Here is a 15569-nt window from a genome sequence, read left to right on the forward strand (position 1 = left end):
TAGTTGGGTCGAACGTCGTATAAACAGCGTCCGAGCCCCTAGGCACGATCCGTACGATTGCGCCACGAGTCAAAGGAACGCGGCAATTTATAGTATGCGACAGCTAAGCATGTTCGGACAGGAAACAGTGACAACTATATTGACAACTACTCATCCACAAAAATATTAAATCAAAAGTTACGTCTAACACGGCCATACTGACAATCGTACGTCCTCGTACGCCTTTTCTCGTATTAAAACACTACGGTAGTTCATCTCGGGATTACACAACCATCCTGCCTCGGCCAGACTGACCTGACAGAACAATAACCACGTCCACATGACATAATCACTCCGTTCGCGTATCTTGGTATATCTACGCTCGTTCGACTAGTGAAATACATCACTACGATACGCCAGCGACTAGATAATACCTCAACGCCAGGGTTCGACTAGCGATTTGGATCACTACACACAATTCCTTCGATGAACTACATTCCCGTTACAATAATCCACGTAACAAATTTTTACTTCACACAACGCACGAAAAAACACAAACGCCAGTATGCCGTTACAAAACTCAAAACAATTAACAAATGTAGGCTTGAATTCTATCCCACTTCTGATATAAGAAATTAAGATGCGAAGCTAGTTAAATATTAGTTTGAATGTAATAAGAATGTACTGCGATTCTACACAGCTACCTAATTGATGTAGGTAGTTGATAACAAAACGCAGCTAGTCAACGACTATTAGTAAAGTGAGGGTAGTTGGGTCGAACGTCGTATAAACAGCGTCCGAGCCCCTAGGCACGATCCGTACGATTGCGCCACGAGTCAAAGGAACGCGGCAATTTATAGTATGCGACAGCTAAGCATGTTCGGACAGGAAACAGTGACAACTATATTGACAACTACTCATCCACAAAAATATTAAATCAAAAGTTACGTCTAACAATGTATATTATAGAAAATAAAAGCAGAAAAAGTTCGATATACATATAAAAGTTCGATACACAACCACATTAAGATATGTAAACATAAATCACTAAAGTATTTTCATCGTAAACATTGGAGTCGACTCGACAAGTGAAGCACACTTGATAAAGCTGTGGATTTATGAGTCTGTAAAAATCCATGTATATTACAGCATATATTTTGTTAAATAAGCTTATTTGAATGAACTTCAGAATAAATAATCAAAATTATAATATTATATTTATTTATTTAATCAACAAAGCCTAACAACATGTAAGTTGTAAGTAACATGACTTAAAAAAACTGGGATGATGGTAAAATAGATATACCTCTTTTTACAAATATACCACGTCACTCACAAAATAATTACTTAGTCTGAAAATAATATATCTATCTGCTGTAACATTAATTTCAGTCAATTATAACAATAAACTGTTAATTAAATAATTGTTCAATAATAGGTCGTGGGATCATCAATAAGTACGTGGGGGTCAATCAGACAATTGAAGTTAGTTAATTGGCTTATCGAGATATAACCATATCATAAAGGATCACTTGTATTGTAAACCAATATAATTTAAATGTTATATACAGTATGAAAATCACAATGAATAGAGCATATTTTTTAACTCGACAAATCAATATGAAAAGTTTGGCTTTCAATTGATTTTTATTCGTGCTATGTTGTGTTTTACAATTGAGATATTCCTTATAAATCGTTCCTTTAGCATCCCTCCAGTTATTTAATATATTTATTTACAAATTCCATAATACATTAATTAACATACCAATTATAATTTTATTAATAAGTCTAATTATAATAAGGGTGCCGGATTATAAGAAGGGCAAATTTGATATATGAATATTCATGCTCATCATTCAGGCAAGGTATTGATTTATTTTAAAGTACATTAATCCGTAGCATTATCTAATACATTAGTGAATGGAGCAATAATAGAAGTAATACATCTTCAAACAGTCCCGAGGGGTGTTCTGTAAACAGAGTGTAATGTCGCTATAGAGTTGCGTTCATTAACCGTAGTTGGTGTCGTTGCTAATTACATTATCCCACATATATTTAATGTTTTATCTATAAATAATATAGCTGAAGAGTTTGTTTGGTTGAATGCGCTAATCTCAGGAACTACGGGTCCGGTTATGGAAAATAATCAGTAAACAGAAATGTTAAAAAACCGTCCGTGGCTTCGCCCGCTTTGTCTAAAACCTAATAAATTATACACTTAGGTAGGCCTTCCTCGAGAATCAGCCTATCTACTAAAAAAACCGCATCAAAATCAGTTGATGATGAGTGATGTTCATATTCGTAGCAAAAACACAGCACGATTTTAACTTATATAATAAACGTAATTTGGTAAGAATATTAGATTCCAGTTCCCAGTAATGTAAATACGAGGCTTCAGCGAATCTCCGAGATGAAGTAAACAGGGGATGTTTGAAAAGTTCCCGATCCCTTGGGATTCGTGACCTTTGTTCTTTGGTTGAGTTAAACCTTGCTCGATATTAGTACATATTAGAGAACATTTAGACGAATATTGTTTGTGGGTTGTAATCTAACTCGTGTATTGAAAATAATAGAAAAAGTTTCTTGAAAATGATAAAACAATTATTTAAAAGCATAATTATTAATTTTGTGACTTTCATCAAATCTAAAGCTAATAGATTTTGTTTTTGCGAACTTAAATTGTTATTATTTTGGTAATTTAATATGAATTCTTGTAACTAAAGTCTGAGTTATCAAAAAAATCTAGTCCTGAACTTTGCCCTTATAATTAGAATATCATTCTATTTTATAAGCCTTTTATCTAGACTTTTAGACGCCTAGTCAGAGAAAATCAAGAAACGGGCAAAATATATAAAAATTTATAGTAACAGCCTTCTCCACTTTCATCCAAGATTAAAATTAATGTTTCTCAACTGTGACAAAGAAAACTTGAATTATGTGGGATTATTTCTTAAGGAAATTACATTTTAGTTTAAACGAGATGTGAAAGAGGAATTAACTTAAAATATATCGTATGGTATACATAATGTATATATTATAGACCTTAAAATAGTCTGAACAAATTGTCAGCAAGTTTTGTTACCCTTAAAATTTAATAATATACCTATGTTTATTATTTATGTTGTTTATATTATATAGTGGGTAATATACAAAAGTTTTTTTTATATTTATTATACAAGAAGATTGTATCGTTATCTTATCTTAATATATATATATATATAAATCTCGTGTCACAACTCACAATGTTTGTCCTCAATGGACTCCTATACCACTTAACCGATTATAATAAAATTCGCACACCATTTGCAGTTCGATCCAACTTGAGAGATAGGATAGTTTAAACATGTAGGTACCACGGGCGAAGCCGGGGCGGACCACTAGTATTTTTATAATTTTGACAAACTCATTTACCTCTTGAACCTAAAGAGAAACAATGTCCTACTGAAAATAACCTGCACGGTTCATCTTTATTAATTTACGAAACAAACCATCTTCAATGTATTAACAACTTTTATTGTTATCTACATTTTACCTACAAACATCTATCAAACAATTATTACGGAAAAAACATTTCATAACATCTCAATTCTCAACACAACAGCTGTTATTGAATCAATATTAATCACACAAAGGCCAAACTAACCTAACAGGCATGAATGAAAATATCGAGATACCTGCAAAACTGAAACCTATTTCCGTAGCCATAAAGTTTACTTTACAAAGTATTGCGAGAATATTTTCAAAAGATAGATGATACAACGATACGCAACAGGTTATTTTACTTTCCCATTATGTACGGGCTTTATGGAACTCTGTTGTGGAATGTTACAAAAGGTCATCGGGTGGACTATATCAGTGTGCAATGCGGCTGTGTTAACGGGATTTTATTTTAGGATATTCCTTCAACAAAAATAGTTTCATTGCCACGTGGTTTCTTTCTTTTATGAAGTCTGTTTATTGCACGCCTCATAAGCGAAGCGTTGAGGTGGGTACTACTGTCACTTCGCGCAAAACATCTGATTTTTTAAACTTAAAATGTCTTTATGTATCATACATTGCACTTGTAAGATAATACATACACACACATATTAAGAAAAAACACTATTTTTAACATTCATGATATTTTTGATGTCATTTTTGTTATTTAAACTAGTTAAAAAACAGTTTAAAAAAGTTCTGTCTTGGACGTCCGTGTGTCTGTATGTGCGGAGGATTTTCTTGTTAACACGATAGCGACCGAAATACTTAACTAATCGAGTCTTTTTTTTTCTCTTACGCTTGAGTATGCTCAGGAATAGAACCCTTTCATTTTTCAGGGTCTGATTCGATGTGGTTTAATTGTTATTAAATAAACAAAAATAATAATTAATAAATAATTATTAAAAAAAATTATGAGGCGTGCACTTTTGGATTTTCCAAATTATTTACTATTTGTATTCATGGAGATGACTGAGACTCAGTGTTTTTTTTCTTTCTTTTACTTAACTATGTTGTACTTATGAACTAATGAAAAGGTCGTCCCCCTGCATCGTGGAAGAGATCCGTGGTTGCTGAACTAAATAAAACCGGCCTGTCGTGGCAAGAAGCCAAAGCAAAAGCCCAAAATCGACGTGACTGGAAAAAAGTTTACTGAGGCCCTATGCTTCTCGAGGAGTGAAAGGAACAATCATCATCACTTATGAACAAAATATTGTCAACATACTTGTTAATTGGCGGCTAGGCGGCGCGGTCTACTTGATGTGCGATCAGGCACTGCATTCACCTGGTAACAAAGGAAAAACAGATTTAATTGTTGTATATTTGTAAAAAAAAAAAAGCTGATTTCGAAAATTCTTATACCAGGAAGGCGCACAATTATTCCTGATTGAAAAGAAAATACATATCTTACAGAATGTATTTTTTCTTAAATCCCGACAAAGCAGACAGAAAATGGTCTGGTTATTTCCAAAAAAACTATAGAATAAAAACGAAGAAACATTTGCTAATTAATTAATGATATCGTTTAAGCAGTCGCTAATGGTAACCAAAGCATATATAATTGGGTCTTGGGCCAATTCGGTAATCCTGCCCAATCCTGCCCGTAATTTGAGTTGGGTTGCGATTCTGATTATAGTAGGTATATAAGACCTTTCGAATTTTTTATATATTTTGCACCATAATATATAAAATGTAAATGTATAACATTTTTTACAGAGTAATGTAAGTAGTAAGTAACATTTTTTAAAGAGTAAAATAAATTATTATATAAAAGTAACTGGATACCAGTTTCCTTATTCAGTCATAAGTAATGTTTCGTAAAAACTACTATATAGGATTTATCACGCGCTCCATAAAGGCTATGAAACTTCGTAGATCAAGTTTGACCTATTTCTCCAAGACGACACATAGGAAATAATATTGGTAATAAAATTTAACATCTAGAGATTATTAGACTTTATCTCTGATTCTGATATAGAATCTATTACTGCCTAACTATGCGATTGTTATTCCGTGCATAGTTAATATGGAGTATGTAAACGACATATTAGAAAAAGAACTTGTAGGAGATATTGCTTTTGGACGTGAATGTTTCATAAAATATAATACGTATATAATAAAATATTCCTGGACATTTTACGTGGCACTATCTGCTACATAACTAAGTTATTAATACAATATTTTATACATACATTTTTATCACTAGTGGGGATCAAAGCGAAGTCTAACTTTGCAATTTGCATCTCTGGTACCACTAGGTTGTCAAAATAATTTCATAAATTTAGGGCATTCATTACAGGATAATCTTTCTAAATCTCGTGTTTAATAACTCGTCTCGTTAGGATAATGAGATTTAGTAATTAAGCACAATCTTTAGATCTCCGTTGTTCCAGCATCCCTATTTCATACTTTACATTAATTGCTTTAATCTCGAAGGGTTGAAATCAACATTTTCATTTAATACTGTATATTATAATATAGCCAAGATTAAATTCATTTTAGCACTAGATGATATTTTAATCAGTCTAGACTCTAGACTCTAGAGAGAGAAAAGACAATCAAAGAAATTATTGGTGCTATTTCTTTCCGTCATGAAGGTTTTTGGAGTTGGTAGGCACGATCTATGTTCTAGTTAATTTACCAATAAAAATATCAATGCGATCCTGTCTGAAAAATCAAAAATTTATACAAAATTAAAAAAAAACAAGAGCGTGTATGCCAAGCCCACGTGTCAGAAATAAAACTTCTTTGGTAAAATTCAAAGATAATCGTCTTAATCCATGACGTGACGGTATCGAAACCTTGAAATTTTACTCTCAACTAACCTTAAGAAGTTTCAAAATATTAATACAACAATAATTTTAAATCACTCCATTCCAATTTCCAATATGCACATACCTACCTTAGTTCTCGAGACGTTATCTCAGTACATTACTGTAAAAATCCATAGACCGATAACTATCAAATACGCGTCATCGAATGACGATAATCTGATCCCACCAAAAACATTTTCATGTAAAATGTTGCCAAGACGAGCCCATATGACTCGCACTGTCAAAAAGTTATCAGATCTCATGTAGAGCCAAGCTTCTAACACTACACGCCCTAACTCTACAAGGCCTAACTTCACAAACTCTACACCTTAGTCAAAATATGTGGCTTGGCCATTTCGCTACATTCACATCGGCGTAAGGTGAAAAATTAATTCACCGTTATTACTTTTGTGTTATACAATAGTTCTTTAAACGGCCAAGCCACATATTTTGACTAAGGTGTAGAGTTTGTGAAGTAAGCCTTGTAGAGTTAGGGCGTGTAGTGTTAGAAGCTTGGCTCTACATGAGATCTGATAACTTTTTGACAGTGCGAGTCATATGGGCTCGTCTTGGCAACATTTTACATGAAAATGTTTTTGGTGGGATTTCATTTCTTTTTGTAAGTTGTTTGTAACAAAATTTTTTTTTTCTTCTTTTTTGGGGTGTATTTCTTGCACATCAGAGACGCCTTTTTTTATAGCCCACTCTCTTGTCAAGGACAATTTTTTTTTATTTTTAGCTACTGTGTGGACGTAAGAGGCAGGAGACGTTCGCAACACTTCTATTCATTCATATTTATATGATCTGATCAGAAGTATATGTCTCAATATATTATGTCGATTAATTTTTTTTTTTTTTAACAAGGAGTACCTATACAATTATACATATATATATATCTAGGGGAACCAAGTTTAAGATTATTAGATTAGACCTCTAGCGTCATCAAAATTTAATTTAAAATTACAGGTCTCATACAAACTCCCATCCCCTAGTTTAAGGGGTTGGGGGATGAAAGTTACAAGTTTTATAATTTTTTTGTTGTTTGTGTTCTAATACTAGCTTACATACAAAATTTCAGCTTTCTAGGACATTAGGAAATACCTTAAGAATTTTGATGATCATCAGTGAGTCAGTGACGAAATTAGCGTTTTTTAGATATAAATAAAATCTGAAGTATAAAAGCTAATGTAATTAAAACTTAATATGTTCAATAAGTCCGCTATTGACAATATATCCCATAAATTTTGTTGATCTAGCATAATCCAAACCCAAGTTATGAGGGTTCAAAAAAACGTCGAAGCGCTTCGAGAAAAGGTAGGTAGTGCCCGTGCGCTTCGCTTTCGCTTGGCTCGTCTTGGCGGGGGCACTACCGTGCCCCCAGATATGATCTGATCTGAAGTATATGTCTCAATATATGTCGATTAAATTTTTAATTTTTTTTTTTTAACAAGGAGTACCTATACATATATATATCTAGGGGAACCAAGTTTTAGATTATTAGATTAGACCTCTAGCGTCATCAAAATTTAATTTAAAATTACAGGTCTCATACAAACTCCCATCCCCTAGTTTAAGGGGTTGGGGGATGAAAGTTACAAGTTTTATAATTTTTATGTTGTTTGTGTGCTAATACTAGCTTACATACAAAATTTCAGCTTTCTAGGACATTAGGAAATACCTTAAGAATTTTGATGATCATCAGTGAGTCAGTGACGAAATTAGCGTTTTTTAGATATAAATAAAATCTGAAGTATAAAAGCTAATGTAATTAAAACTTAATATGTTCAATAAGTCCGCTATTGACAATATATCCCGAAAATTTTGTTGATCTAGCATAATCCAAACCCAAGTTATGAGGGTTCAAAAAAACGTCGAAGCGCTTCGAGAAAAGGTAGGTAGTGCCCGTGCGCTTCGCTTTCGCTTGGCTCGTCTTGGCGGGGGCACTACCGTGCCCCCAGATAATGCGTCGAGTGCGTCACGGACCGGATATCGCGGATCATATCTCGTACAAGGAAGTTCATGTTTGAACTTAGCGTTGATTGCGTAGTACTAATAAGGTGGAGAGGTTTCTTAGAAAGAATTCTTCTATTGCAGGGATAGATAATAAGATAGTACCATACTTCTATACTAGTAGATGGTATGGTTCCAAATGATGTTAAAAATGTGTACCTATGCTATAAATCCAATTTCATAAGAATAATACTTATGCATCGCACAAATTTTGAGCGATTTAGCATTAGTTACATTTGCTGCAGAGTTCAGATTTAAATCCATTTTTATTGAGGGATCCCTTTTGTATGGTGTTTTATTCCCTTTCAGGCTCTATGACCCTTCTCGATCGATTTTAGCACTCAAAATTGAGAGGGTTTTATATACAAGAACTACGCCTGCCGTTATGAGTACTTACGATACTATTACTATACTATACTATTCGCAGAAATAAAAAAAATAGAAAACTCATTCATGTTTTCCAAGCTAACCTTTAAATGGAGCGTGTGATTGAGACCTAAACAAACAATCTGTATTTTACCAATGTCTGGGTAAATATAAATTATAAACATAATTTCGATGAAAAATTCAACAAATTTGAATAAGTATTAAAATAAGCATTGCTATAGCATCGAAAACCGTGCTTATTGAAAAGTTTTAATCACGAAATTCCATAAATACGAAAAAAAATTTTATGTAAAATATTTTTAAGTTTGAATTAAAAATTCAAATATTTAAAATCACTACGCATTTTGTTTTGCTTCTTTGACGAACTCCATGTGCAGAAATAGGACCAACATATTATGTCTACAAATATTTAAGTTTCGTTCTATGTTTGATGTGAGAACTGGTTTATAAAACATGTGTGTTGCAAGGAAAATTATTGTTGTAATGATTTAATACTAATGATTTACGACGAATTGTGAGATACACAACGCTGTGACGCAAGCGGGAGTTTAAACAAGGTCCATTTCCATTTAGTATACGATTCATTTAGTTCCGTGTTTTCAAACGTTTCTGATGCAATTTATCGTTAAACATGGAAAATCTAACAATGAACCATTCATTAAATATTAAATCACAAATACATATTTCATCTGCAAAAATATGTATCATCATGACGTACTCATCTGTCAAAACATGTCATAGACTACAGACTATAGAGCTGTCATTTAGAGCGCCAAAATCCGTTCTTATCGGAACAAACAGTACTGAAATTTACACTCCAAATTATGTCCATTACGCGATACAGATTGCAGTATCAACTGACGTGACCTATGCAATCGAGCGAATAATCGGATAACCTGTAACACACGTGACCAATTAGTCGCTGTCCAGAGCGCGGGAAATACACAGTTATCGTGTTCGACAGATTAAAAAATAAACCCTGTCATAGATGACGTTCCATGTCGAGTTAATTTGAATTCGGAACTTTGAGATCATCAAATGTCGCCGTTAATGATACATTCTTAAACGCACAATTAGGTTGAAATGCACAAGCATTAACTAGGTAAGATGACTATTTGTAGATATTTTTCTTATATACTAAATTTGTTTAGTTATATAATAAATAACAAATATCGGCTAGGCGTCGAATCCAGTTATAGTTCGACAGTTGTGAAGAATTTCTTCCATAGATTATACACACCTTATCATAAAAAAATAGTCACTTCACAGTTACACACTACAATATAGGAAAATTGAGCTTCAAACTCATTTTCATATTGATAATGACTAATGAGAAACCACTAAATATATTAAAATAGGTAACCAAAATATACCCAATCCATCATTTTACACACACGGGAATATTATTAAATTCACGCACACATTTCAATGATCCAAATGTACGTTCAATTTATTTTAATGTAAGAGCCGAGGAGTATTCCCAAGGGCTCTTACATGAAGAAAGACCTTTATGATGTCATGTGACATAGCGAAATATAAGGATTTTACTTCTGCATTTTCCATTAAATAGAGACATTCTAAAATTGTTTACAGGAATGGTTCATGGTTCGACAAAAAAAAAGTAAAAAGTTGTTTAATACTTAGGCAGATATATTAATATAACTTTTTTATGCATTTAATGTATTATCTAGTTACGCAAAAACAACGGTAGATAAGGCTTTGGTTGGATATAGAAGTTTTGTAACCGTCTATGTGAACCTCAATTTATATATATATTAAGGCCAAGACTGGTCTAATAACTTTAGTACAATTCTCTATACAACAAAATCCTGCGCTATCTAGAATCATTAGTATTCATTTAGATTAGATTTATATATATAGGTATATAATTAAATAAAATCCCTTTTCCGAAGCTTCCATACAGGTAGCAAAAGTAAATCCAATTTGTCGTTGTTTTCACATTTAGGCGCGTTTTCCTAAGCCATTATGCTGATTGAAACGTGAAAAAAAATTAAATTACATATACGCCCTTTGTAATTTTACGTAGCAGCGATTTAATAACGGTACGATTATGTTCACGTTATTTACCTATATATTATTACTTCAGATTAATAAAATGCGAAAATTAATAACACAATGAACATCATTAATATTAGGTATCTACAATCTGCATACAAGGCATAACATCTTCATAATATACTAGCAATGAATGTTTCAGTTATCCATATAATTTGTAACATTCATAACAAATATACAACATAAATTGTAAACATTAAATATCTGTATCTCTATGCAGTAAATAGCGACAACGATGTGAACTCCTCTAAGATTAGGAAAGTAAATAATAAAAAAAAACCCACCAATTTTACATTCAAACAAAAGCAGATCAACAAGTTAGAAATAAACAAACGAGACCTTCGAACTAGCAATATAGGTACTCGAAAAGAATCTGGGAATCAATCTCAGCTCAAGATAATGTCAAGATTGGATTTCCACGTTGTTCTTCACCCCGAGGGTTGTGTGCGGGATGCGTCTCTCGTTTCTGTAATTTCATTTCAATTACGTCAGTACATGGAGGAAAACCGATACTACCAATGCTGCGTCATTTTCCTTTCATACGTATGGTTTAGCAACGAATTTCCTGTATATTTTATCTATGTGAATAATGAAATACGTTACATATATTAGAAACGCTGCACATAAAAAAATCTGCTGAGAATATTCTAGAAGAATCATTCATCATCAGCAGTGGCTTTACGAATTTATCACATAGGTACATCTAAAATGATCACAGCTATGATGATATATATACAGGGTGTCCCAAAACTCAACGTCAAGCCAAAACAGGGCGATAGGATTGATTGTAACCATCATGAGAAAAATCTGAAAAAAAATCTATTCCATGCAGTTTGAAAAATATGGGCATTTAAGAAAAACCTAAAAATTTGGTCAACCTGTAACTATTTTTCGGTTATTTTGGTTAATTTTTATTATTTTTGTTCATTTAAACTTTGGAACCGTAACCCTAAATAACATTTCTAGAACCACAGTCAAAAATAATGACACAATTGCCCCAAGTTTCCTTGAATTGAAGACTATTTGTTAAACTATGAATTTAAAATTTTCAAAATTTGTCGACTTTGACGGCCCCTCCTTTAAAAAAAATGTACTAGAGTATCTTGGCAAGTGCCATTAAAAGTTGGCGCATTTAATCAGGATTGTAAAAAAGTACAATACTTGTTAGTTTCATACTAAAAAAAATGAATGAAAAAATAAAAACCTCAAGTAACCCGATTTTTGCTAACCCATTTTATTCAGTTAAAATGTTTTTTATTCGCACAAACTCTTGGTAGGTTCTTAGTTTTACGGCAAAATGATAAGAGAGATGGATAGTGGACATGTTTGCCATGAGTGAGCGAGACAGATAGTGACGCCACTTTTACCAAAGTCAACAAAAGTAAGTAAAATTAAAAAAATAATTAAAAATCTTGACCTAGTTTACTTTAGGTTTATTGAAATAAAAGTCAGATAGGGAAATAACATTTTTTATTACAATAAATGTTCAAATTGTTTACCATCAGCCTCAATACACGCCCTACATCTTCTTAAAAAAGATTTACTTATTAGCCGGGCATATCCTCGAGAGTTGGTGTCCTCAGCAGCTTGAGAAATTCGTTCACGCAGCTCGGCTACTCGCTCAATGGGCTTTGAATAAACTTTTTCTTGGAGAACGCCCCAATAAAAAAATCCAGGGGATTTAAATCTGGGGAACGGGCTGGCCACGAGATAGTGCCTGAACGTCCAATCCACCTTCCCGGATATTCCTGGTCAAGGAAATCTCTTACTTGCACTAAACACGATCGGAACGAAACGGCGTCACTATCTGTCTCGCTCACTCATGGCAAACATGTCCACTATCCATCTCTCTCATCATTTTGCCGTAAAACTAAGAACCTACAAAGAGTTTGTGCGAATGAAAAACATTTTAACTAAATAAAATGGGTTAGCAAAAATCGGGTTACTTGAGGTTTTTATTTTTTCATTCATTTTTTTTAGTATGAAACTAACAAGTATTGTACTATTTTACAATCCTGATTAAATGCGCCAACTTTTAATGGCACTTGCCAAGATACTCTAGTACATTTTTTTTAAAGGAGGGGCCGTCAAAGTCGACAAATTTTGAAAATTTTAAATTCATAGTTTAACAAATAGTCTTCAATTCAAGGAAACTTGGGGCAATTGTGTCATTATTTTTGACTGTGGTTCTAGAAATGTTATTTAGGGTTACGGTTCCAAAGTTTAAATGAACAAAAATAATAAAAATTAACCAAAATAACCGAAAAATAGTTACAGGTTGACCAAATTTTTAGGTTTTTCTTAAATGCCCATATTTTTCAAACTGCATGGAATAGATTTTTTTTCAGATTTTTCTCATGATGGTTACAATCAATCCTATCGCCCTGTTTTGGCTTGACGTTGAGTTTTGGGACACCCTGTATATGTCGGAGAATTTAAATAACTCTCCATAATTAATTATAATTAGGTAGATATGTGAAATAATATTAAATAATGACTCAGTGCGCACACCTTGCGCGGTCGATGGTAGTACCGAGACTATCTCATCGAGCTACTCACTCAAGGAATATAAACCATAGCATGGCCCGTAAGCCCATGCATTTCATATCAATTCAATATCGACATTATGTTGTACACAATAGAGTACATTATAATAGGAAGGTATAGCCACATAACAACTACTCTGTTATGATTCTCTCACACGGCCATTCTGACAACGAGCGCGTTCTCGCGCGAACAATTCGACAAGCAATCTTGCGAGATTACTTCTGCGTCACTATGCCATTTGTTGTATTCAAACTCTTTTCCCTTCACTGTTTGTAACTTTTCACACCGACTCACAAATTATTACTCATCATCGTCATCATCGGCGATATCAACAACTGCTACTGTCGCCTAAAGGCGAAGCTTTGAATGTATTGTGTGTGTTTATTATATTGTAAGTGTAGAGCTCTGAACAAATACTGGAACTACATGCAGCGCGGAGCCTGACATGTACTGTAGTCACATGAAGCGCAATGCTTCACACAAAATCTGGAACTACATACAGCGCGGAGCCTGTCATGTACTGTGACTACAAGGAGCTTAAAGCTACCCACAACAACTGGAACTACATGCAGCGCGGAGCCTGCCATGTACTGTGATCACAAGGAGCGCAATGCTACCCATAACATCTGGAACTACATGCAGCGCGGAGCCTGCCATGTACTGTGATCACAAGGAGCGCAATGCTACCCATAACATTTGGAACTACATGCAGCGCGGAGCTTGCCATGTATTGGTGTGTGTGTGTGTGTGTATTATATTGTAAGTGTAGAGCTCTGAACAAATACTGGAACTACATGCAGCGCGGAGCCTGACATGTACTGTAGTCACATGAAGCGCAATGCTTCGCACAAAATCTGGAACTACATACAGCGCGGAGCCTCATATGTACTGTGACTACAAGGAGCATAATGCTACCCATAACATCTGGAACTACACGAAGCGCGAAGCTTCCAATGTACTGTGATCACAAGGAGCGCAATGCTACCCACAACATCTGGAACTACATGCAGCGCGGAGCCTGCCATGTACTGTGATCACAAGGAGCGCAAGCGCTACCCACAACTACACGAAGCGCGGAGCTTCCAATGTACAATATGACATACACGCCTTGCTATGTCAAACACAGAGCTATTATTGAGCTATTAAAGTGTGGTGTGCATGTGTGTAATGAAACTTTTGTGTAATACTTAGATTAACTATACGGAACTATGTAACAACCGAGGAAGTAAATAGGTAAAAATAATAAAATAAAACAAAAATAAAATTATACGGAGTATTTATTTTTTTTTACAATACTTTATCGTACAAAACAATGTAAGAAAATCTAGTACAAACTTATAAAGTAAAAATATTTTACACAATATGCGGCCTTATTGCTCACACACAGCAATCTCTGCCAGGCTGGAAGTTACTGGAAGGAGTAACTTGTGGACTACATTTTTTTTTTCATTCATTGACTCACTTTCCAACTGCGGCCTCCAGTTTGAGACTCGATTCGATACCTCTCGTTATCGCAAATTTTAGATTATTTTGCATGGACTGGAGAACTTCTCTCCTAACTCAGTAATAAACATCGTATAACACGCCATCAATTCGTCATCCAGTTACACTATTTACAGGAATACACAAAACCACCTTGCACCTATAACTTGATGTATACTAGGTATAATAACAACACTTTACAATTGGGGCAGAGTAACAACTAATAATTAATTTACGAAGACTGAACCAAGTCTAAAGTTCTAAAGTCGCACCGAATTCCATATCATTTACCACTACCGACGATATCACATTGTCATAGTCTACCTTCCGACGATTCAATAATCATAAATGACTGTTAAAACAAGTAAAATAACATTGATGTTACAATCGGCTTTTCTTTCTTACTAACACAAAATCATCAACATTAAACATAATGCTTTTTTTTTTTTTTTTTTCAATACGAGCCTTATAGACGTACAATTGCTCGTCCATCCTGACTTTTGTGTTATTTCTAATTTCAAATAGGTTAACTACTAAAGTGTTGACACTCGTACTAAAACATTATTACGCGGTGGACTTGCAGCCTATAGACAATTGCAATGGGCTGTCACCTGTGCTGTGCGTTTCTTTCATACAATACAATTCAAAGTAAGTTGAATTTTGCCAATAATTGTAGAATACCAATATCTACGTTCATGATTTTCAGCGATAATGAAACAATGAACTTAAGAACAGACATAAACCTTTTAAAATAACCCGTTAGCGCAACTCATCCCGCTTGTAATTTTGTAAAACTCA

General features: G+C 33.9%; 1 protein-coding gene across 1 annotated transcript in view; it reads right to left on the bottom strand.

The window, feature by feature from the left end:
- krz (beta-arrestin protein kurtz) overlaps window positions 1–15569 on the bottom strand; it is a 107338-nt gene that overhangs the window by 36864 nt on the left and 54905 nt on the right. Inside the window, exon 2 of the mRNA XM_089696914.1 lies at window positions 4682–4741. The gene's annotated coding sequence lies outside the window, so the exon portion shown is untranslated. The remainder of the gene's footprint in view (window positions 1–4681; window positions 4742–15569) is intronic.

The sequence above is a fragment of the Colias philodice genome, chromosome 6, assembly GCF_061535455.1.
Source record: "Colias philodice isolate Cphi_HAF_F1 chromosome 6, ilColPhil1 Martin Lab GWU primary, whole genome shotgun sequence".
In the NCBI taxonomy this organism is placed as follows: Eukaryota; Metazoa; Arthropoda; class Insecta; order Lepidoptera; family Pieridae; genus Colias; species Colias philodice.